The sequence below is a fragment of the Mustela lutreola genome, chromosome 1 (assembly GCF_030435805.1).
Source record: "Mustela lutreola isolate mMusLut2 chromosome 1, mMusLut2.pri, whole genome shotgun sequence".
Classification (NCBI taxonomy): Eukaryota; Metazoa; Chordata; class Mammalia; order Carnivora; family Mustelidae; genus Mustela; species Mustela lutreola.
The window spans coordinates 185,375,211-185,400,812 of record NC_081290.1 but is presented as its reverse complement, the minus strand read 5'-3'; the positions used below and the strand labels follow the sequence as shown (position 1 = coordinate 185,400,812).

General features: G+C 47.8%; 1 protein-coding gene and 1 long non-coding RNA gene across 2 annotated transcripts in view; both read left to right on the top strand.

Annotated features, from left to right (window-relative positions):
• The first annotated feature begins 329 nt into the window (after positions 1 to 329).
• LOC131820308 (uncharacterized) lies at positions 330 to 4,358 on the top strand. The gene is made up of 3 exons (XR_009349574.1): positions 330 to 501; positions 843 to 905; positions 3,915 to 4,358. It is a non-coding gene; the product is annotated as an uncharacterized LOC131820308 (long non-coding RNA).
• Positions 4,359 to 21,652: 17,294 nt separating this feature from the next.
• DRD2 (dopamine receptor D2) overlaps positions 21,653 to 25,602 on the top strand; it is a 66,744-nt gene continuing 62,794 nt past the window's right edge. Inside the window, exons 1-2 of the mRNA XM_059181066.1 lie at positions 21,653 to 21,796; positions 23,177 to 23,361. The gene's annotated coding sequence lies outside the window, so the exon portion shown is untranslated. The remainder of the gene's footprint in view (positions 21,797 to 23,176; positions 23,362 to 25,602) is intronic.

Here is a 25,602-nt window from a genome sequence, read left to right as displayed (position 1 = left end):
CAGAGACCAGCACAGTGGCCTTCACGCCCCTCCCAGTCAGCGGCACCTGCTTCCCCCCCCACACACAATGGACATCCAAGGCTTTCAGCCGCTCCCGTCCACCTGAAACTCATGCACCCGACGCTGTGGGAAAGGACTGAGTGTCAGGAAACCTGGCCGGGGTCTTGATTCTGGGGCTGCCCAACCTCTGGGCTCTGGTTCTGCCTCTGGAAGTATGAAGAGCATCTCCTGTCCTTCCCCACTGACAGGACCATTAGGGAATGATTAGGGAATCAAACAAGATGACATCATAATGGGACTTTCCACCTGGATCATGGGAAACCTAGCAGACAGGTCATTGTTACTGCATTTTACAGAGAACCTTTAGGTTTTGAGTTTAAAGTGATTTTATTAAATCTAATGATGGAAGTTCAGACCATGGGAAGGAGAGAAATCTGGGGACCCCAGGACTACCTAGGCCCCATCAAATGACACAGACGAGTAGGCACATGTCTTTGACAGGTCTGTCTACCTTCCCTGTCCCTCAGGGTCAGTGCTGCAGGAGTGGGGAAGGGGAAGCACAAACCTGTGTTGTGCTGGGCCAAGAGAGGCAGGTGGGGAGGTCGCCGCTGTGACTGGCTGGGGGCAGCATGTTCCTTGGAGCGCAGCCAACCTCTGGGTCACATCACAAAAGGTCACAGCACCTGCATAGAGAATTTTCCAGTTATTAACAAGGCCACAGAGGCAGTGCGTCGGTAAAGTTCAGCCTCTAATCCCCAATTAAGGCACTAGGTCTTAGCTGCGTCCGGCATCTGCTTGCCAATGGCTATGGTAATTGTTTTTTGCTCTCTCTCTCTTTCCAGTACAATTTCCAGTGGAAGGGGATCCTTCCTTCAGGTTCCCGACAAGCGAAACCTCTCTCCAAGGTGATGTTTCAGAGCATGGGTAGGGAAACTTCTGGGTTCACCCAGCTTTCAGTTCTCCCCACTTACCTGACCCCCTGGCCCCTCTTCTGATCCCTTTGGGGTCCCCACCCTGTGTCCCTTATGAACTTGGGCCATTTATTTAGAACCTGCTCTAGACAGGAACTTTGTAAATGCGATCATTTAATTTTCTAAACAAACTTTGGAGGCAGAATGGCTCCCCATCCCCCTTCATCAGAGGGGCAGCCAGGGGTCCTAGGAGGCCTGACGTGCTCCAGCGCCACTGATGGAAAAGGGCAGAGCAGACCGTTGCAGAGTCTGTGTGATCCCAGTCCTTCACCATGCCAGGCTGTGATGTGGTCCCTGCAGCGACCCGGGCTCGGGCAAGAAAGGGTGACCAGATGGCTGTCAAGCAGCTCATTACCATGATGACTGCTGAACTTTGGGGGCCAGTGACCCAGCGCTCAGTAGATGCCAGGTTTCAGGTTTCACACGAAAGGAGTGTGTTTGGGTACCATGTGGGCACATTACTAACCACCACCTTTAGCATCGCAACAGTCCTGCTAGGTAAATAGACTTGCCCCCATTCCACATATGAACAAACGCAGACCTAAAGAGGTTATGTTTATTTGTAGAGTGAAACACATGAAATTTCTGCTTCTGTAGGTGTAATATGGAAGAGTATCATGAACTTCCTATGGCTTTAATTAGAAAGCAGTCAGAATTTAAAGCCTGGTGCTTCTGAATTGCCAAATTCCTGCCTTCCCTTATGTAGAGTATAGCCTTTCTTTTGTAGTTTTCAAAGGATAGGACAAAACAAAAGGGAACCGGTTCTGGGCAGAACAGAATATGAACCCTTCTAACTTTCTCCCTCAACTTCGGAAGGCCCTTTTCCTATTATAAGGAGCACTGGCCTGGTGAGACTTTCTTGAACAGGTGCCATGTCTAAGGGCTGCTAGGCAAAAAGCACGTTGGCTAGAATTGGGGCTTGGAACAACCACAACCACATAGACAAATAACTAAGTAGAAATGCATAGGTAATGCCAGAGTAGATAGAGTTTCTCGCACAGCATTGCTTTTGAGATAGGGCAGACTGGAGACAGGGACCCCCGAGAACTAAAAGGGAATGGGGTGGGGTCTCAACACATCTCTACCCCAGGCTCTGTAGAGTGGCACACCTCTCATTGGGGCTCAGCCCCTGGTTGTAGATATGTCATTGGGATTTAGTTTGATTTCCAGAAATGGATGATGGTTGGGTCATCCTCATAACACCACAAAAGTATATACATTATTCACCAGCCACGAGAAAAATCAGCTTAGGAGGCAAAGAATGTGTTTCTATTCTAACCCTTCATCAGAGTGTCATAGAATAAGTTATGTTAGAGCCTCTCAGAAGTCAGAGATTTCCCCCCATTATGCCCTCCATTATGGGTAAAGTAACTGAGACCAAGTCCTTATCTTGCTCAAGACCATGCAATCACTGAAGACACTGGGACCAGGTCCCCAGTGTCTGACAGCACACCTGACTCACTGGAGATGCTCAGAAATGTTGGCAAAAACATGGACAAAAATGTGGACAAAGGAGTGAAAACTTCCCCTGGCCTTCCCACGGCCATTCCCCCCAGCCCTGGTGGCTTCTCCATGAGCACACACTGCCTTGCTTCTGATCAGATTTCATGTTGTTAATGGGGAAAGGCCACTGCAAGTTCAGGTTTGTGGTCTGACCAACTCGAGGGGCTGTGATAGGCTTCTTTCCTCTTTGGGACAGCGCTGAGATGTGTCCTTTGAATTCTGCCCTGGGTCAGTCCTGCCCATCTTCTCTGTCTTGATCACTGCCTGATGAAGGATACTAGAGATAATTAGCTGATTGGAGTGTATGCTGTCACTGTGTCCATCTGTAGGGTGGCTTTGTTGGCCCCCATACCCCAGACAAGGCTAAGTAAGAACCCCCTATCCTCCCCCAATCCATGCTTTCATAGAATTCTTTCACCCTAAGCCACAATAGTGGAATTACCTGAAATACTTTTCTCTTTATGAGCTCCATCGTCTCCCCATTACCCAACACAGTCCTTGGCATTCAGGGAATGTTTGTTGAATGAATAAAGGAAGGGGTGATGAAGGAATGGATGAACGTGGGGCTTCCTACCCAAGACTGAGCTGCAGAATAACGCAGGAACATTTTGCAAAACACAGGAGCCCAGGCCCAGCAGCCCCTCCACTCTCCATGTGCCTCCATCCCCATTCCTCACTGACTCAGACTCAGTTCTCCTGCCTATCATCTGCGCCGGTGTTCTTTGCAGCAGCTCTCCGGGTGATTCCTAGGTGCAGCTCTGGTTTAGAAAAAACGAGTGAGTAACCGAATCAGTGAAAACGTGCACAAGACATCTGAGCTAATAGGAAGAGTGTTAGTTGGGACCAAGAAACTGAAGCAGCAAAGACAGAGGAGCGTTCTCTATGGTTTAGGAAATTGGTGGGTATCGTCTTCTGCTAGGCTTGTCTTCTTTCACTTGAGTGGCAAAATAAACAGCACTTGCTGGGGAAGCAGGAGGCAGCACTTTCCTCCTTCCTGTACCTCCTCTCCTCCTTCTGGAGAAGCCAACAGCTGTGAGGGAACAGGAGTCTGGACTTTTCAGCTTCCAATTCGCAGGTGGCTACAGTTGCTGCCTTATTGTTAGCACACGTATTAGATTGGAAATCGAGGTCATGGTAAGGAAGGGGAAATGAGAAGGGGGGTGGAGGAATGAGCCGATTGGGAATTCAGCCATCAATCCCCAGTGCTCAGTTCCATTCAGCAGGACCCTGGAGCCTGAGACCTTGAAAGTATTTAACCTGTGGTCCCTGGGGACTTGGGGGAGTGACAGAGAAAATCAGGGATGACAGAGGAAAGAGACTAAGTGAGCCCCAGGGAAGGTGGAAGATGGCGGGAAGTCACCTCTTTTGTCTTGTCTGCTGCTCTGGAAGGAGTCCCAGCACGCACTCTGTAGGCACACTCAGCCTCTCCTTGACCCGCAGAGCCAGCTGGGGACATGGAGTGATGCCGTCCCCGAGTCCGGGGAGTTGCAGACCGCCAACAGCTGGGCTTACAACGATTTAGAAGAATCAGCAGAAATGGACAAGCATGCAAACAACAAAACTACCCGAGTGGACCTGAGGCCATCAGCACCCAGGGCTCCTCTCCGCAGCGATGGACATGTCCCATCCTCGGAGGGTGAGCAGCCGGGGAACTGAAGTTTACATTTTGTTTCCTGTGAATGAACTGAAATGAAAATAGCCACCATGGCGAGCGGCTCCTTTATGGGAGGGCACAGGTCTGTGCAGTGAGGTCCCCGGCGGGGGGTGGGCACAGACGATGTGGGCACAGATGTCAAGTTGTTGTTATGTGGGGAGCAGCACTTTATAAAACACTTTCCCTTGCAGTGAGAGCCAGGTTCTCGGAGCTTCTTGGGCTGGGCTGGGGCGGGGGAAGCGCTAAAACAGTCCTTGTTTTCGGGGCCCCTCCAGCGCCGCGAGGGGACGCTACCACCGAAGAATCCTGCTGCACTCAAAGGAGAAACGGTTCTGTTCCCGCATTGCCACGGCTCCCAAAACCCTTTCTAGATGGGCAATTCTAAAGGAACAGTCTCTCCTGCCGGGCAGAGGACAAGCTGGGACCGGAACCCAGGGCTGCCCAGCCTCTGAGCCCCTGACACTCAGCCCTGGGAAGCCACTCACACTGGCTGTCCAGACTTCCTGGGTCAGATTCCGTTCCTCACTTGCTAAGAGCTGTCAAAAACAAACAAACAAACAAACAAACAAAACCACTTAGTTTCTCTGAGCCTTATCTGTAAAATGAGGGGGTCCAAAGTCCCTGAGATGCCCAAGGGTTTTTTGTTTTTTGTTTTTTTCTGGCTCAAAAACACTTATTTTAAGGCATTGAAAATCCATCCCCCTCCCCCACTAGACACCAGATGAGGTCAAACGTGCTGCGGAATGGCTTCTCTTTCAGCCCTAATTCCCCCGTTTTATTTATTAGTATTATCATCACTATTAGAGCGGCTTCTGCTCTGGGCTGCTCAGGCTGGGTCACCTGCAGGAAAACCAGTGAGCAGGGGGCCGGAAGCTCCCACAGTCTGGCCCTGAAACCAATAGGGTCCCCATAGCAAGAAGCACTTGGTGTCACCTCTCTGCCCTTCTGCTGCCACACTTTATTATTCTCCCCTCTTCTCTTGTCCCGCCCCCCCACCCGCCTCACTTCTTCTTTCTAGTCTTCGTCTTCTCTCCCCTCCCTCATCCTGCCCGGGTCTCCACCCCACCACCCTCTCTGCCTTCTCTTACTCCAGTCCTGGAGCCCTGGCTGACCCACGTTTGTGTGTTCCCCAGCCTCGGCTTGAGCTACCCTGGGCAGGTGGGGGGAGCAAGTGCTGTCCAGAAAGGCCAGAAGCATGAGCTGTGGTGGTCTTCAGGTGGGTTTCCTTCTCCATGGGCAAGAATGGAGCTAGCTCCATGAAAGCAGCTCTGGTTACTCACAAAAAAATTAAAAAAGGAAAGGGAAAACCTTCCAGCCCATGATGGACTGAGCGTTTGTGTCCTCCCTGAATGTCCTTGTGGGGGAGCTCTGTCACCCAAGGAGATGGTAGGCTTGGGGCTTTGGGAGGTGGTTAGATGAGCTGAGGTCATAGGGTGGGGCCCTCGTGAACGGGTTCAGTGCCTTTAGAAGCATCTGGAGAACTTGCTTCCCCTCTCTCTCTGCCACGCGAAGACACGAGGAGAAATCAGCAGGCTGCGACCCAGAAGGGAGCTCTCGCCAGAACCGGACCAGACCAACACCATCTTGGGCCTGTAGCCTCCAGAATGGTGAGAAGGAATTTTCTATTGTTGAGAAGCCATCCTCTAGGGCTGGGAATTAAAGTGAGGGAGGTTATCCCCTGTCCTCCAGCTCAGAGAGGGGGTCCTGCTCCCCAAACTCAGGGAGCCTCACCTTACAGACAGAGGCAGGCAAAGGAAGGATACAGATGTGGGAGGCAGACTGCAACTTCACCAGGGGAGTCCCGAAGTTGCCCGCCTGCGACTCTAGGCTTCACGGTCTGGCTGCCTCACTGTCCGGATGACCTCAATAGGGCGGCTGCCCCTGGGCCTGGAGACCTATGAGCCTGCATTTCACCTGGGCCTCTATTCTTGCCAACCCCCTCCATACTGGATGGTGAGAGGAAAGCTCTAGCTTACAGAGACCATGTCCTCGCCGAGTTTTGGGGATGGCCTGCGAGCTGGGCTCAGTCATGCCTGCTTGTCACCCAGCCCCTGCCACCCTCCCTCTATGAGGAATAGGAACGCTGCTCCACAGAGATAAGACCTGGGACTCTGCTGGCCTTTGGAGCAAAGGCTCCCTTTTCAAGTCCTATTCCATCTCCAGGAGGAGATGAGAAGCAGGGGAGGGGAAGCTGACCTAGAAGGTATTTCTCCAAGTCTGCAGGGCCTGTCTGGAGGGTGAAACCAACCCTCAGTGTGGGTTCCTGGCCTGTGCCAGCACTTACTAACCTTGTATTCCTGCCAACCCTCATTGTTTTCATCTGTAAAATGGGAATGGAATACCTCCTTCGCTGGGGGGCTTATGAGGGTTGAAAGGATAACGGTGGTGCTTTCTTCTTAGACACTGGGCAGGGGTCTTGTCGGCCCAGAGGCTGGAGAATGGGCTCGATGAGCTCTTGAGGTTACTGTCTTGCTTGGGAATCTCCGACTCTAGACACTGAAGTGAGTCCGGAGAGGACAGTGCAATTGGCCAAGGTAGGTGAGGCTTAACAGCTCATTACTGGCGCAGCTCACAAAGCGACAGAGCCCTCGAGCAATTCTGAGACAGCCAAGGAAGGTGCCAGTAGTGGGCATCTCTTTAGCATCCGGAGCAAGAAGCTTCTCGGGCATCACGCATCAATTTTCCAGCAGGCGCCCGCTGATTTGGTTTTCACGGTGGTGTGGTGTGGAACGGCTGATGCTGATGCACTGGGAGGAGGAGAACAAAGGGAGCGTTGTCACATTTGAGTAATGTCGACACTCAGCCAGGAACAAAGGCGCTTGTTATGCAATAGACATGATGGGAAGGGCCAACCCGGGGCAGCAGCCTTGAATCGCACAGCCACGGACCAACGACCTCGCCAAGGGAAAGAAAACCAGACTAAGCTCAGCCTGCAGCCTTAGGTAACGGGGGGGAAGTGGCTATGTCGACAGAGGTTGGCCAGCCTTCGAGAAGAGGATTGTGTTCAAAGACCACCCAGCAGGCAAACAGACCTGACGATGACAGGCGACCTGAGGAGCAGACCTGAAGGCCATAGGCGACGGGACACAGGGCTGTCAAAGAAAGGTGGGCAAGAGGCCAGCAATAGGGTGTTCAAGAAGCCAGTTGAGATCAAGACCGAGGCCAATGGGGAAGCCAAGGGAGTCAGAGCCCCCATACTCCGATTCTGCAGCCAAAGCCATCTGTCCCCTTCTCTGTCATCTTGCAGTGTTAGTAGGATTGAAACATGCTGGGGGACTATGGGACAAGGCAGAGGCTGGCTCATGATAAGGGCAGAGTTGTGACGAATCCACTGAGATCTGGACATTGTCATGGAGGACAGGAAGGACCTGTCCATCCATGGGCCCACCATCCAGTGTGAGGCACTTTATTTGAAGAAGGGTGACTTCTGGTGTTCTGCTTCTATCAAGGAAGGAGTTTAGCGGGGCAGTAGAATTACCATTGAGATTGGCACAGCATGGCAGGAAGTCGGGGAGGGGTGCCCAGTGGTTTCCAGGCACAGGAGGCTTGCTTTCTGTCTGGGAGGCTTAGGAGTAGGTCGTCTTGTAGGTCAAGGAAGACCCAGAACGTCTGTCGCAGCCTCAGGTTCTCCAGGGTTCTGGTCCACCCCTGCGTTTCCTGCTGCCTCACCCCTCTAACCAGACTGCCTGTAGGGTAGCGGCACACCGCGCAGCAGCCTTGCAACTTCTTGGAGCAGAACACACTCACCTAAACACCCCCGGCACTGACCGGTGTGCACACGAGGCTCAGTACCTGCTGACTTTCATAAATAACATTTTGACTAACGTGATTTTGCCTCCTTCTTCATTCTGCTTTTGTATGAAATAAGCCAGCCGTCTTTCTCCCGTCTGTCTGTCTGTCTCTCTCTCACTTACACACACACACACACACACACACACACACACACAAACACACACACACGCTGCAATTGGAACCGAGCCCGGGACCACATACCTAACTTGGTCCCCAAATCTGACGTCTTCATGGGCAGCGTGCACACATGAGCTGTTGGCGTGAGTGTTCAAGACCGGTCAATACCAGGCCTCTGGTGCGGGGTGTTCCTCCCATGGCTTTCTGCCATCCGAGCTGGGCTGCATTCCTCAGCTGCCTGCTGGCAGGATAAAAGAGACAGAAGGAAGTTCTGGGCTGTGGAGCAGAGAGCAAGGTGGGCAGAAGCAGGATTCTCCCTCCTTCCGTCTCCAGAAGAGACTAGGGGAACACTGCAGGCATTCGACAGTGGTCCCCGTGGCTGGGCACCTGCTGTTGAGTGGCCGGGTGCACAGGATCCTAAGGACAGGATCGCGCCTGAGCATCTGGGGCACGTGTTTTATATACACCATGGCATCAACTCCTCTCACCAAACCAGGACGTAGATATCATTCTGATTTTACAAAAGACAAAATGGGACAAGGTGTCTCCTCAGTCTCTCCGGCAGCAGGACGGGCAGAATTGTCAGACTCAGACTATTCTGGTTCTAGAATCTTCCGACTTGTTTACCCATCTCCTGTTCCTTGTTCCACTGCCCTCTCCCCAAGACCTGGACTTTCAGTGAACAAATCCCAGCTTCTTCACCAGACCTGAAGCCCAACTCAGTGTCCACCGCCACTGTGCTCAGCTGGCAGGAGGAGCCCATTTTGTCCCCTCAGTTTAGCCTCCTGGGCTGACTGTCCGTGCTCCCTTGCTTCAACCACCTGACCTTAGGGGAAGCAGTCTCAGCCTGGCCTGGGGCCTCTCCTCCTCCTAAACAGCTGGGGGGTGCAGGAACATGTCTGGAGGGCAAGAGGCTCGGGAGAGGGGTGACGGGGTGACTTCTTTCATTTAAAAAAACATGTCTTTATTATAAAAGCAAAAATACTCTACAATACAGGTTGTGTCGAAACACAGTATAGAGCAGAGGCTAAGGGTGGGGAAAGCAAGATAGCTTTACCTCATTCAAATAACGGCAGCATACTATTCCACAGACAGCCCCCCGGCCCTCGCCCCCCTGCCGCGTCAGCCTTTCCCCTGCTGAGGGGGAGGTTTTGGTCACTAAAAACAATAGTGAAGCAAGCACATACTTAGATGCTGGTGTTTTTATTCTTACAAGAGAGTCTCCAAGGTAGAACTTCCAAGCCAACGTGCAGGGATGTGGGTTGTGGAGGTATGTGCATGTGTCTGTGTCTGTGTGCACATGCGCATGGACATGCTGTTACTGTGGCAATTGCTGTATCTGACACTCTTTGATCTGCTCTGTGGGGTTTCCTAGTCACGGGACTCCTAGGAATGGTACTACCATTTGTAAGGGAATTGACTGTTCTTGCTTCTAAGGGAACATTTTTGTAATGTGCTCCTTTTCCTTCTCACATTTAAAAATTTCAAACCTATGACTAAGTTGAAAGGATTTTACAGTGAACATCCGAGTGCTTCGCACCTGGAGTTTTCCTCTCATTAACTTTTTACTGTATTTGTTTTATTATATTCCTATCTCTGTCCAAACCTTTACCCATCCACCAGTCTCACTGCATTCATTCCCCAGGGTCGCTGCACCCAGCGCCACACACTGGCTGGCTTGAACAGAGAGGAACTCATTGTCTCACAGTGCTGAAGTCTGGGGATCTAAAATCAATGTCTTGGCCATGATGCTTTCTCCGAGGGAAGAATCTGTTCCAGACCTCTCTCCTTAGCTTATAGATGGCCGTCTCCTCTCTGGGTCTCTTCATGTCATCTTCCCTCAATGTCTGTTTCTGCGTCCAAATTTCCTTTTTTTTTTTTTTTTTAAGGATATTGGGTATGTTGGAGCAGGCCCCCACCCCCTTTTTAAAAAGATTTATTTATTTGAGAGAGAGTGCAGAGGGGGAGGGGGGAGGGAGTAAGAGTCCCAAGCAGGATATTCAGGATATTATCTCTTTTATATCATTCTAAATATTTTTCCTATATTATTTTCTTTTCATTTTTCTTATCATTTGTCATAAACCAAAATGAAAAATTTGTATAGACAGCCTATCTTTTTCTGTGTCTCTATATGACTATTTTGTTTTTAGTATTTTCTTTTAAAGATTCGGTGCTCTTATAAATCTTCCTCACCAATATTTTGCATGTTTTGTCCCTTTTGGGAATGGGACTTTTATTTCCACTTCTGATTTTGTTGAGTACAAAGAAAAGACATGGATTGTTTTTGTATTTGTCTTGTATCTAGTCTTCATACCAAGTTATCAATTATATAAGTTTGTTTTTTAAAAAATGAATTCCTTGGGCCTTTTAGCTATAAAAGCACTGCAATTGCAAATGTTTTTATGTAGGTTATTTAATTTAGGGGACATTAGCTAATTCTTCCAAATAATATTTAATAATCTTGATGACAGCCCTGTCTTGTTCCTGAGTTTAGTGGAAAGAGCTCAGAATTTCACTGTTTAATATGAAGTTCACTATTGTGTTAGATATTATCATGTAGAAAATAATACATAAAATATGTGACATATATGTAAATAATGAAAATTAATAATGAGTACCTCTGAACCCACCACCTACTTAAAAACTACCAGTTTTGTTTGCTCCTCTAGTTAGCCTAGCTCCTCCTACCCCAGCTCCAGGAAGATAACTGCTGATTTGCTGTTGTTTTCGGGAAAATATTCATCTACCATCAATGATTTTTTTTTATTCCTATTACACTTAGCATTTTAATTAAGAATAATGTGAATATTTATCAGTTGTTTTCTTCAGACTCTGTTGTTATAATGTCTTGGCTTTTCTCTTTTGATTAGTGGCAGCTATACATTAATAGATTTCTTTTTTTTTTTTAAAGATTTTATTTACTTGGCAGAGAGATCACAAGCAGGCAGAGAGGCAGACAGAGAGAGAGGGGGAAGCAGGCTCCCCGATGAGCAGAGAGCCCGATGCAGGGCTCGATCCCAGGACCCTGAGATCATGACCCGAGCCGAAAGCGGCGGCTTAACCCGCTGAGCCACCCAGGCGCCCCCATTAATAGATTTTTTGATGTCGAACCTATATATGACTATTTCTGGAAGAGTCCCTACTTGGTTGTGATGTACTGAGTCTTCTCATACCACTGAGAGGTTTTGGTTGTTATTATCACGTTTATAACATTTATATCGTTTTCCATAGGTGAAATTAGTCCAATATTTTAATGTCATGTTTTGGTATTAAGTTCAACTAAGCTTATTAGTCTTAAAATAAGTTATAAACTTTCCATTTTTTCGGGGCACCTGGGTGGCTCAGTGGGTTAAATCCTCTGCCTTCAGCTCAGGTCATGATCCCAGGGTCCTGGGATCGAGTCCCGCATCAGGCTCTCTGCTCAGCAGGGAGCCTGCGTCCTCCTCTCTCTGCCTGCTTCTCTGCCTGCTTGTGATCTCTGTCTGTCCAATGAATAAATAAAATATTTTTTAAAAAAAATAAAAAAAAATAAACTTTCCATTTTTTCAATGGTTTGGAATATTTAAAATAACATGGAATTGATCAGTGTTTTAAAGGTTAGATAGAACTTGCCTAGAAACACATCTGAATCTAGAATTGCTTTTAATGTTACATCTTTAGTTGTCATTCCAATTTCTTATATAGTTATTGTCTGTTCAGATTTCTTTTCTCTCTTTGGGCCAGTTTTGGATATTATATAAGACTAAAAAAAAATCCTCTGTTTCCTTTAACTTTCAGCTATGTTCCACATAATATTCATTTTTTATATGTATTGCATATCTGTAGTTACTTATATCCTTTTTACCTGTGTTTCATACACTGCTTTTTCTGGTTTGTCTTTAGTGAATGATGCAGAGATTGTCTTATTTCACAACCCATTTTTTTACTGTTTATTCATCTAAAATCTTACTGTTTTCCATTTCATTAATTTACTTGCTAGTAAATTAATTGGTATTGTTATTAATTTTTTCTAGACTGTTTTGGTTTATTTTGTTATCATATCCTCTATTTTTTTAAGTTGAATACTTACCTAATTTATTTCCAATTTCATTAATAGTAAAAAAAAAGGAAATTTCTGTAAGTAGATTCAGCTGGATACATTTTGATGTATAATATTTTTTCTATTATTTCCTAGTTATAATTTAAATGTAGTCATTATTTAAGAGATGTGTACCTTACTTTCAGTTAGTTGTTATATTGTTAGGGTTTTATTTTTCAAAGGAGAGTGAGTATTGTTTATTTTTGATTTTCAGATTTTTAAAGATTACGGTCAGAGAATATGACTTATTACAAGTCTTATGTTTTGTAATCAAGCTTTGCTTTGTCCCAAATACATGAGGAATTTTTGCAAATGTTCTGCTGATGTAATCTATATGGAAGTATTGAATCAAGTCTGTTGCTTGTTTTACTCATCATTTTCTAGATATTCTGTACCACCACAGGAAAACATCCTGGTGGAGAGTCCTGAGCTGCCCTCCCACCACCTGATGAGCTGCCGTCACCTGGGGAGAAGGCTCAGCCCCAGAGACCAGGATCAAAACCCCCCGCAGCAGGGAGACCCTGAAGATCAGCACCTGGAGAAGCAGCGGGGAGAGGGGTTCACCTCCCAGGGCCAGGAAAGGCATCCCAGCGAGGTCTGGGGTCAGTAAAAGAGCTCAATTAAGAAATGGATATGGTTTCATCAGCAGGATGGACAGTGAGGAAGACGTCCTAGTCCACACGTTGCTCCAGCTAGAAGAATCCCAGTGATGCCTCCATGGTGCAGGGGATGGAGAGAGCACGGTGTTTGATGCTGTTGAGGAGAACGTGCAGAGCCAAAGCTCGCTGGCCCCAGTGGGCTCCAGGACAAGGCAGTCAATACCCAACAGACCCTAATCATTGTAGCAGCCTCCACAGGGGAGGATCTCATGCTGGATTACAGTAGGATTGCCAGAATTATGGGTGGGAGCAGGGACAGAAGGAGGGATAGGGAATGTTCCCGAGGTGGGAGCCCGCAGCGCCAGCCCCACTGCAGACTCTGTTCCCACCTGCCGCACGTGGACACCTTGTGGGCTCAGACCGGGGTGGTCCAGCCTGCCTGTGCAGGGAGAGGGAATGGAAGGACTGACTGCCAAGGGCAGGAAGGACTGACTGCCAAGGGCAGGGAAGACCAGCGACACAACAGTGGCCTTAGAGGCCACCATTCCGCAGGACCCGTGGCCAAGACAGAGAGGATGGTAGTGAAGAAGGGCAGGAAAACCGAGGAGAGCAGGCCCAAGGTCAGCAGACAGCTCAGCATCCACACCCCTGCAGAAAACCCTAAACCACAGAATGGCAAGGAGACAAAAGCAGCTCATTTACCAGCTGAGAATCCATCTGCTCCCTTCCAAGGCTGAGCGGGGTGGGGTGAGTCATTGCCCGCCTCCCATGGCTACCATTGTCGGGTGTAGTCAAACAGGAAGAAGTGAATATGAAATTTCAGCCATAAGCAATGAACAAAAAGACTGGAGGCAAAGACCTTAGTGCTTGCTTTTTCCCTGTTGGCCAGATCACTAGAACTATCTGCAATCTCTGTGCAGCTTGGAGTTTTAATTATTTTTCTCTGAAGGCATCTCTTTTTGGTGACAGCATACGTGTTTTGTCATCTTTCTTTTAAGCCTGGTTTTTCTCAATACATCTTTAAAGGTTTTAACATCATTTCACATCTGGTTAAGATGAAGAAAGAGCATTTTTCATTTTAATAAAAGTTCCTAACTTGATTTTTTCAAAAAAGTCAACAAACGCAAACACCTGATACTAAAGGTCTTAAATAATAATTTATTCTTATTTCATTTTTCCACATAGTACATGATAAGATTTATCAAACACTGATTTTAAGGAAGGACAGTTTTGATGCTGAAGCAGAAAAACTTTTCTTATCTTGGATGCCGTTATAGAAATGACATTAAGTAGCAGGACAAGTAGCCATCAGCAATGACTTCTCCCAGGGGAACTATCTGGATCCCACTAGCTCTCTCGCCCAGAGGCAATCACCCGCAGACACCCACTTAAACCCACAGTTATCACTTGAGAAACCAGTTACTGACCATCTGTGATGAGTCAGGTGCTGGAGTAAGCAGGGGACCACAACTCTCTGACTTCAGAGCTTCTGACTAGAGAAGGAGACAAAACTTAGAGTCAATCCACCAATTAAAATAAACCACAATATGGGCAGTAGCACACAATCCTCTGGAGGAAATTATATTTGAGCGTAGACTTGAAAAAGGAGGTAGGAGCAAACCGGGAGGCAGCTCAAAATTTCTGAACCAGGGAAGAGAAGAGGCTGGTAGAGCACTTTGGAAGGTCTTAAATAATAATTTAAAAAGGAAGTATCCTCTCTATTTCTATTCAGTCAAGGGGTTCTTCCTTAAAACTATAAATGAGTGTTGCATTTTGTTGGATTTTTTCCATATCTGTTGTGATAGTCACATGAGTTTTCTCCTAATCCTATTAATAAGGTAAATTAGGTTGATTTTTTTTGACGGTTGAATCAGCCTTGTATTTTTGCTTTAAGCTATACTTATTCGTGATTTATATCTTTCAATAAATTGTTGAATTTGAAAATTTTTTGAAAATGTTTACACTTATGTTCAAGAGTGAGATTTGTTTATTATATTCCTTTTAATATATCTGTCAGGTTTGGATATCAAGGTTATACATGAGTTGGAAAGTGTTCCATTTTTTTATTCCTCGTAATTATATAAAAATTCAAGTGTTTCTTCCATAAATTGTTGGCAAACCAAATGATAAACCGTCTGGATGGGAAGTTTTACATGTAGAAATTTTTTTTTATGGCTAATTCAATTTTTTTCATTCTTATATAGAATTATTCAACTTTTCTTCATAATTTATTTAATTGAATTATATTGATGGGAAAGTTAATTGCTTTCAGTTTTCACTGAAAACTGAAATGGAGCATTTCACTATTACAAGGAATCCTGCAATGAACACATTTATACAAACATTTTGCAAATACATATATTTTTATAAGGTAAATTCTTCCAAGAGGAATTCCTGGATCACAAAGTATGAACATTTTTAGCTATGTTTGTTTTGATATCAGAGCTTCTCCTGAAGAAGCAGTACTGGGGAGAGACGTGCTCTCTGTATTAGTTATTTACTATAGATAACAAATTACTCTAAGATTTGATGGCTAAATATAATAAGAAGCATTTACTATCCTCACAGTTTCTGTGAGTCAGAAATTTGGGAATGGCTTAGTTGGGTGGTCCTAACTTGAGATTTCTTATGAGATGGTCATCAACATGTCCGCCTGGGCTGTGTCATCTGAAGGCTTGTCTGAGTGTGGAATATCCACTTCCAAGATGGTGCACGCACATGGACAGTGAATTTGTGCCAGTGTCTGACAGACGGCCTCAGTTTCTTCCCCCATGTAGGCTGCTTGAATACTGTCATAACATGGCAGTTGAGTTCCCCAGACAGACAGACAGAGGAGGAAGCAGCAATGCATTTTGAGCTAGCTTTGGAAATCACATACCATCTGCCACAGTCTGTTCTTTAGAAGCAAGTCACTGATTGATTCTGGCCCACGATGACGAGAAAGGGAATTAGACGCCACCTTTTGAATGAACCAGTGCCAAAGAAATTGTGAGCGTATTTTAAGACCATTAGAGCCTCTCTGTAAGCCTAGTTTAAGTGGATTGATCTCCTTGGCATGAGCCTTCCAAAAAAAAAAAATGTTTCTAAGATGAAGTTCTCAGCCCGCTGAAGTCATGGCAAATGGAATCAGCAGGTGTGAGTGTAGAACTGGGGCTACAAGCTGTCAGGCACCTGCTGTCCTTTGTGTCCAGTGTCCTTAGTGTCCTGGCGACTACCCAGGCTCAAGATTTATGTCTTAATTATGTAAATGGAGTGATTATGCCATCAGGGGCTCTGGTAAGCTAATTACTGAACAAGAAATCGATGCTGAAGTCAAGATGAATGAATCCCAGGGCTCCCAACACTCTGACTGTAACTGCAACACTGAGGAGCTCATTTCCACAAACCATGCCCGAGAACTCAGAGGGAAGAAGGCCTTTCTTACAGTGATTGATTCACTGAAACCCTGTCCAAGCTTCCTTCTCTCCTGAATGCTAGGGGCTAGAAACAATCCTTAGCCATGCCTTTCCCATCCTGTGGCCACCTTTGCACTTACCCAATCAGCCTGTAAGGGCTCAGTGTCCAGGAAGTGGCCGTGTGGCTCATTATGGCAGGAGGGGCTTTGGACAGGCCATCAGCTCAACTGGATGTGACATTTGCATTGGGAAGACTGAGGGAGGGTGAGAGGCTTTCACTGAGGCCCCTTTCTTTCCCATTCTCCTCTTCACATGAGATGTCTGATTGTCCCTGACAACAGATGAGACTGGACAGAGAGGTCCCCTGACCCAAAAGGCCCCTGGAGGCACAAGAGCGCCTACTCTTCTCTCTGTCCACGCTTTGCCCTCCCCCACTCCCACATCACAGGGCTCTGGACTCTGTCTCTCTTGTTCCATGTGGCCATTTCCCCTGTAATTCCCAATTGCCTGGTCTTGCCCTCAGCTTTTATCTAGTGCTACTACAAGAAGCAGCCATGTGCAATCTGGTTCTGCAATTACTGTAAAAATACTGTTGAGGTCCATGACTGGTGCGCCTGCAACAAGACGATGAGGGAGATTTGTCTGGTGTCCCAGAATTGTGGCTAAGGTCCAAACCAAAGCAGCAGACAAGAGACACTGAAGAGGGGCACCTAGGTGGCTCAGCAGGTTAAGCCTCTGCCTTCAGCTCAGGTCATGATCCCAGGGTCCTGGGATCGAGCTCCACATCAGGCTCTCTGCTCAGCAGGAAGCCTGCTTCCTCCCACTCTCTCTGCCTGCTTCTCTGCCTACTTGTGATCTCTGTCTGTTAAAAATAAATAATTAAAATCTTTAAAAAAAAAAAAAAAAAAAGAGAGAGAGACACTGAAGAACTTGCTTTCTCAAGATGGCTGCCCAGGAGCAGAGCCAACACATCTGGCAATAGGACAAAGTAGTTTGTAGCCACGGTTCTAGGAACCAGCCTGCCACCTTCAACCCATCCTGACCCCTATTCCTGAGCTCTTGCTTATACAGGGAGAGGACTGGGCAATGTGGGGAGGTAGCATCAGAGGCTCTAGCTTCACAGTGTCCATGGTGAGAGGAAATTCCCTTTTCTCTCCATTGGAAGACATACGTTATCACAGAGACCATCCGTTATTTCTGGGTTAGAGATTTTTATAAGAGGCCTATGGAGGTGGCCCATGCCAGAGAAGGAGAAGGGGCTCTAGAGGTCTTTAGAAGGAAGTACTTGAGGTACCCCTTTTCCACATTCCCTCAGCCCTTGGAGAATACAGATTAAGTCCGCAGCATTTTCTAAGGTTACAGCTAAAGGAGTGCAGAATAAGGAGAGTGAGGAGCTGTCGTCTGCTCAGATAACTGTCATAACAAGTGAGGACAGGCTTCATCCAGAAAGGGTTGAGGGCCATAGTCCCAGTTGAAGAGGGACTTTGGCACTTGCTCTCTGATGGGGTCCTTGTATGAGATGAGACCCATGTTGAGTTAAGCATTAATCCAAAATTAAGCCCCCACATGGAGAATGCCATTTCAGAAGGCCCACTAGTCTCACATGAGAATAGAACCAGGCCAAAATGGGAGACGTCTTCTCGCCACCACTGGTCCTCCACCATGCTGAGATGCCTCCCACCTCCCTATCTTCCCTGCCTGCCCCTAAGCCAAGAAAGCTAGACACAGAAGAGGGAGGAGAAGGGGCAGAGGTGTAGGAAGAGCCCACATTGCCCCCTCCATCTCCATGTCCCGAGAGCCTCAGTCCGTCTGGGAGATAGGAAGGAAGAGCTTTGAATCAGATATGGATTCGGACTTTTAAACTGACTCGACTGAGTTTTTAATAACTGGAAGTGACAGGAACGTTCACCCTCTGCCAAAAATATCATTAAGTGATGGGGAAAAGGGATTCGATAGAACACAGCAGAGAGCAGTGACTGGAAAAAATTAACTTTCGTGTTTATACCCTTCTGAGTTGAGACTTTTCAATAACCCAATGCACATCATTCCAGTCAGTGCTCCCTAAATAAAACGCTGTGCAGGGAAATTATTCTCAGAACTTTTTGCAACCCAGGGCATGAGGAAATGCACACACACACACACACACACACACACACACTGGAATAAAGGTAAACTGGGAAGGTCTTTGGAGGGAGCAATGGCAATATGTGTCATAAGCCTTGAAAAGTGCATGCCTTTGACCCAGCTGTGTTGTTCTTAGGGATAGTGTATTTCTTGTCCAGTGGATTTTTATGGAGTACCATAAAAATTTTTATGGGCACTGTTCAGGTGCACTGACCAAGACAGACTGGATTCCAGTCTCTATGGACATCACGAGCTGGTGAAGAGGGGAGATAAGGAAACAGGTCTGATTCCTGCTCTAGTAGAGTGACACCAAGTGGCGGTGGCCAGCGCACAAGGGACAGCTGACCCAGTCCGTGGCGGCAATGGGGATGACGTGGCATCAGGGAAATTTCACCTAAAGCAGTGATGTCTGCAAGATGGTTGGGGAATAGCTCCATGTGGGGTTTCAGGTGGAGGAAGAATGTTCTAGGCTGTAGGAAAACACAAGGGGCAGAGAGAGCACAGTGTGTGCAAGGAACCCAAAGAAGTTCAGTTTGGCCAGAAAGAGAAGCAGGAATGAGGAGCCAAAAAGCAGGGAGACTGGAAAGGGAGGTGAGAGGCCCTAAGGAAATAATAATACATAGACTCACTGAAGCATCAGCCAGGATTATGAGATCTGAGCTCTGATGTCAAACAAGAGCTTCGCAGTGACTCTAACAGCACAGGACGCTGCACAGCTATGAAAAGATGCTGTGGAGGAATATTTACTGGCACAAACAGATGTTCAACGGGATATCATCAAATAAAAAAATCAGGATATAAATTGTGTATGTAGTAGGCTCTTATTTTTATTTTAAAAATTATCCAAAGATTCTGGGAAAAGTATTTCTCCACAGGTGCTAAGATTGTGGGTGAATTTCATTCTTTCCTTTTTGCTCAGTTGTAGTTCCTCCTGCAGTTGATCTGCGTGCAGGAACCTCGCGTGCAGTAAAGGAGGGAAAATTATAAGAGGTAAAGTCACTGAAAACATTTAGTGCTGGGAAAATCCTAGTCTCCTTGTTAAGTATGAAGTTATTCAAAACTGAGCTGGGGAAGTTGGAGTAAATGCACCTGAAATGGGGTACTAATTTTAACCCTTAGGGGTTTCAACTAATTCTGCAGCCTCGTTCAGACTGTCCCCCGACATGCACGTGGCCATTCCCAGCCCCAGGCGGCACTGGCTTCTCACCAATGTCTCCAATTCTTACTCACCTTGCATAACTGAAGTTTTATACCCATTGGAGGATTTGCAAACAGTTAAGCTCAAAACTTTACACTGAATTTTATTCAAGGCCTTATGAACTCCAATGAGTCACACAGCTTTGCCTAGGAAACAGGCATCTTCTGCTGGTCCTACGAAGCTACCCCACTGGGTTATGTGTGCACAGACACATCTAGCATTGTGCACATCTGCCAGTGTCTTATGGAGCCTTGTGAGGTTGAGGGCAGAGAAGCTTGTGGTGTCCTCTCTCCCCTCTGATCGCAATCCTTGTTTTAGTTATGATGTTTCCTTCTTACCCTAGATGCTTGTGATCTACAACCATTTGATATGCAGTTATTAAAGCCAAAGAGTTGCCATTCAGAGTCAGCTCTTGGAGTCCAAGCTGACCCTTGGACAGGATGTTTCCCCAGCCATGGAACCACCTACAGCAGACCTTCTCTTTTCCGTCCCTTGAAAGCAGGATGCCATCCCCTTTCCATTCCTGTGTTCATGCTGGTCCTTTCCCCAAGAATTTCTTCTCCATACTGCTTTGAGTCTATCCAAATGTGACCCATCTGTCATAGCCCAGCTCAGGTGTTCCCTGTGTGGAGGCCAACCCCGCACTTCATTTACAGATGGACTCTATGGACTTCAGGGAAAGAGCACAGGATCTGCTGTCTGTTCAGCATTTTATTGCCATCAGGCTTGTAGTAGGACTTTGGCAATACCGAAGAGTTAATTACAAAATACGGAAGTGTTAACAAGACCTTCACAGGTGAAACATGAGAAGCATAGAATGGAATGTTACTTGATGAGTAACAGGGAAAGAGCACAAACTCTGCCCAACCCCCCCCCCCCTCCCCGGAGCCCTAAGATCCAAGTAGTAAGTAGTGACTTCACTACTTACGGGTTGACTGACCTCGGGAAATTTACTTAACCTTTAAGAAATTCAGGGTTTTGTTTTTTTTTTTTTTCTCCAATGAGATGTTGTAAGGATTATAAAATATTGTAATTTAAGTCCCTTAAGTTACCAAACCCTACATATATTCAACAAGCAGTTATGAAGCACCAACCATGCAGCTGATGTTAAATTAGACATTACCCAAAGGCTAGTTTTGTGATAACACTCAATTATCAATAATAGTCTTCTAGGGAACTCAGCAAGTAACATTCTGCTTTGTACTTCTCATGGTTCACTTGTGAATGTCTTATTAATTCCTCCATATCTTGTTTAGTTAATTTTTCTGTATTACCAAACATTTATCAAATTCCTACCACAAGCCCCCCCCCGGGGGGGGCGATAAAATGATGCACAGGAACCTGCCCTCTGGTTGTTGTCATCTGGTTTCTTGTCCCTGTACCCCAAGACCATGAGCTTCATGAGGCTGACAGAGCCCATCCCCACCTTTTCCTACTCGTGTCCCTGATGTCCAGCTGCAGCATGGGTAGCACTCAGTATTTGCTGAAAACAAAACAAAACAAAACAAAACAAAACAAAACAAGAACCCTGGGAAAGCAGATTCGGGGCAGTAGTGGGAGCAAGCCAGACCACAATAAGAAGAAGCAAGAACAAGAGGTAGGTCCTGGGACCAGTGCCAAGAGACACTTCTTTCGAGCACCTTGAGAAGAGTACAGCTGAGAAGGGCAATCACTAGAAGAAGACACACGGACTGGGGGTTTGTTCTGTTAGATGGGAGAGACTTCAGCGTGTTTAACCAAGGATGGAAAGGTCTGGACGTAAGGAAGCAGATTAAGATACAGGGGATAGGTTCCGTCCAGTATTGCTGCAATCACGGGGTATAATAAACAACACCAAATCTCAGCGGCTTATGGTGAGAACAAACATTTCTCAAACATTTGACTCACTCGTGTGTCTCGCTGTGCATCCCGCTGGAGGTGGGCATATTCGGGTCGGCTCCATGTGCCTCCCAGCTGCCTCGGGCCCGTCAGCTGGCCAGGGCGTGTTCTCCTCGTGCTGCTTGTCGGCAGAGGCTGAAGCGGAAGGAAACACGACCGCCTCTTAACGCCTTGGCTGGGAGCAGGCACGTCATCACTCCTGCCCACGGTCACTCCGGCCCACAGCAGTCGGCTTCTCGCCGTCCACGGGCGGGGGGCGTATCCTCTGCCCACAGTGCACCACGGCAGCCAGCGGGCCGGAAGCAGCTGCGAGCCAATCAGAGAGAGGCGTGCGCACCGCGGAGCATGCGGGCGTCATGGGTAAGGTGGGTAACCTGCGGCCTGGGGCTGACAGGGAATAAACTACCCGCCAGAGAGCAGCTCGGAGCAGACGCCGTGGAGTCCGGGCGAGACCGAGAAGGGGGCGGAGAGAGCGGAGGCTGACGCGGTGAGTATGCCGGCAACAAGACAGGTCGACAGGGCGGAGGCTGGGAAGGGGCCCAGCAGCGGAGGGACAGGCTAGAGCTGAGAAGGCCAAGTCCGACAGAGTGCTTGTGCGAGAGCCCTGCGAGCTGCTGACTAGATCCTGGCCGTAGCCGGGAGGGCTGCGGTTGAGAGGAGGCGGCAGACACCACCTACAGCCGAGGTGTCCCAGCCCTGGGAGGCAGGTGACCGGGAGCGCCCGGTGTCGCCGCAGAACTGGGGATGGAGGGGACTGTAAGGCCGGAAGTCGCCAGGGCCTGGAGACGACAGGGGGGCGACGGGGTAGGGACACAGGCTCCCGGAGGACAGGCTGTGCCAGGGAGCATGGAGAAGGCCATCCCCACCTGCTGACAGAGACGGTTCTGGGCTGTGATGGAGAAACCTGCAGGGAAGCAGCATTTGGGGCAAGAGCCAGGTTTCCATGAAGGCAATAGGCAAGTTTGTTTACGGGAGTGGGTTCTACAGGAAACCATGGGGATCCCTTTGCCACAGAGGAAGCCCAAGACAGGGGAGAGGGGAGACCCGCACAAGGCAAAGACAGCGTGGACGTGAGGCAAGGCCAATCTGCTGCGGACAGAAACTGCCAGCTGTTTCTGGAAAGAGGGCGTTCCAAGCCAGGAGAATTTATTTCCAGAACACTCACCATGTGGGAAAAACAATAAATATCCTTGGAGGATAGGCGGTCCTAACTCATAATAAACGCACAAGGCCCTTAAAAAATGCTTAATAAAAGGAATAAATGTAAAAAACAAAACCAACCAAACAAAAAAACCCGAAAGCGAACCAAACAAACAGTAACCCAGACTGGATCTATGAGCCACCATCTCCCCTATTAGAAAGGGCAATGGATCTAATCTTCTGGCCCATGCAAGGAAAAGTACTTTGCTATGCCATAGACGCTGACCCCTCTTGCTTCCAAAGCTTGGGAATTCTCTGCCCAGAAATGTCAAAACCTTTGGCTATGGGTTTTGATTTCTCATTAACCTTTATAGGACACACCTTGATAATTAATTAAATTACACAATTTTATTTACCAGGTCATTCTCTCCAATTAAGATGGTAATTAGCTCCCATGTTCTATCGGGCATTTACTAGCCTCTCTATGAAAACTTGATGGCTCTACGGAACTTGATGAAATAATCAGGACATGTAATCATAGTAACAAGGTGGGGAGCCCCAGGGAGGATTTGAAATGTCTGACAGTAGACTGGAAAGGAATGGGACTTCAGGGTAAACACAGACCCCGTGCTGACTGCCACAGAACCAGCGGCACTTGAAGGCAAGCGTGGGCCACCTGGGAGTTTTCAAAGACTTGGAGCAAACTGGGCATTTTTTATCTTGGCAGATAGTGGAACCAAGGAGCTCGTATGTGCACCCGTGTGGGCACTGCTGCTTGAGAGCATGATGGCCAACAGCAGTAGCAACTTCAACAACTAGTCCTCGCTGTCAGGGGCTTACTGTGCGGACGGCACTGTACTAGGGATTCACACGCATTAAGATAGCTGATGATTCCTGACGTCTTGGAAGTAAGTAAGTGTCATACTCCGCTAGATTTTACCGACAGCACAACTGGGGCTCAACAGGGTATAGTGACTTGCCTATAGTCCCAGGGCTGGTCAGGAGCAGAGCTGAGACTTGAAGCCCTGAGAAGAGACATGCTCGTCCATGTGGCATGAGATGTTTTGGCTACAGTGGCACCTGTCACAAAAATGGCTTGGATCAAGGGCAGCAGCTCGGTGACCTCTGCTTTGCGGTCACCCTCTCCAGTTCTCCCCACATCTCTCACTCCTCATGATCCTCTCTCCCATTGAGCGCAGACATGGCTTCATCCTCCTCACCGCATGCTCCAGGCAGCTCCAAAGTTGATCCGAGCTGGTATCGGAGACAAAGCCTCTTTGCCTTTCCTGGTGTAGATGGTCGGTAAGGACATGCATGAGCAAGCTCTGGGCGTGGGGTTTGAGGTCTTTGAATCCGGTTCTCTCTCTTCTGGCATTTCCAGAGCCCCTTTCACCATGTGGGGGATCTGAGTGTTGGGAGGATGAAGTGAAATGCCATTGTGTGCACCACAGGGCCAGCCGCAGGGCAAGTCCCCGGGAGGTGTTTGCTTCCTTCTTTCCCAAATGGTGACTGGCACATTTAGACTTGGATCTGGGGCAAGGATGGGTTTCTCATAGTCTTAGATAACTCCCTGGTGGAGAAAGATAAGGACAGAATAGCCTGGATCCCAGGGAATACATGAGGAATCTCAGGGTCTAGTGGCAAGTCTCCACTCTCTCCAGTGACAGGAGTGACAGGTGTGGTGAAGAACAGCCCAGTCACGTTTGGTGAGGCCCCATAGAATAGAGAGGCAAGGAAGCCAATTCTAGAAGCCACTGAGAGCCCGGGGCGAGGGTGACCCTGGAGATATTTCCAAGCCTGTATGGGCCAAGGTGACCCAAGGTGAGCCTTCAATAACCCTGGGATGAAGCCTGTGTGCTCGACAAACAGGATGTGTCTTGCTTGGCCTTTTCATTATTTTCCATTTGGTCTGTGTTTGGTTTTCTTCCAGTTTTTTTAAAGTTGCAAAATACCAACTTATTCTGAGTTGATTTGAGAGGAGAGGGGACTGGAATGTCTACATCAAAAAGGAAGGCAGTGGTGGGGGGAGATTAGAGTGGCCTGGAGGCCAAAAGCCCCAAGGATGATGAGCATGATGGGGGAGATTGGCAGTGAGCCATGGAGCTGGGGAAACCAGAGAGGGGATGTCTTAGGGACGGAGGTGAGGTGACTGGGAAAGAGTCAGTGGTAGACTCCAAGGGTCTCTCCTGTCTTGGCTTTCACACTTGGCTTGGGAGGTTAATGCAGCCAAAGAAAGGAAACTGGGAGTCACCTGGCATGAGCCATTGGGCTGTGGATTATCATGGGCTGGTATAGGAGCGTGAAGACTCCTGTTGAGGCCAGCCTTATTTCTGCTCAGAGCATCCCGTCTGAGGCCTTTTAGGGAGCTCTAGGCTAGTCACATGTGAGGGTCCTTGATGTAGTCAATAGAAATGTGTCCTGGCTAGCTTCAGCAGGTTAGGAAATTGAGTAGAGGAGAATGGTGGGCTCTCAGAACAAAGACCTCAACTCAGAAGATGGGCAGTCACCAAGGCAGCTGTGATGAGAGGAAGGAAGGAGACATGGTAACCTTTAGCAGGAGCTGTCTATCTAAGGCATCCAAGCAGTCACTGCGGGACACCCCAGCTACCCCACGAAGAACTTGTAGAGATTTTTCACTGTAGAGTAAGGGCTCCAGGGTCAGAGTGGAGATGAGAGCATGCAACTGGCTGAACCCAGGTCCCATGTCAATGCCCTGCCTGCCAGGAGGTGGGGAGAGGAAAGATCCCTCCTCTCCTGTAGGCTATGGGTGAGACCCTATGGCTGGTAATCCCATGGAAGAGTCTCTCAAAGGGGGAGCAGGATTGGATGGTGGACACCAAAGGTAGAGTCAAATTCTTTGACAGCCTTGAAGATGCTCTCTACTTAAATTAGTTTGAACTGTTTTCTCCTCTACTGAGCTTTCCAGAACCTGCAGCATTGTTTAGTCCCATGGGGGTCTGCCCTTGGTTCTCATTCCTGACTATGATGGGGTTCCCGTACCTTGTCTTGCTCTCCACAGCCCCTGTCCTGAACCCTGGGTTTTTACTTCAGGTGTTCTACTAGTCTGAGTCTTGGCAGGAGACAGATCACATGCTCAAATGGGGTAATTCAAGAAGAGTTTGGTAAAGAAGACTGTTAGGAAAGTGGAGCTGG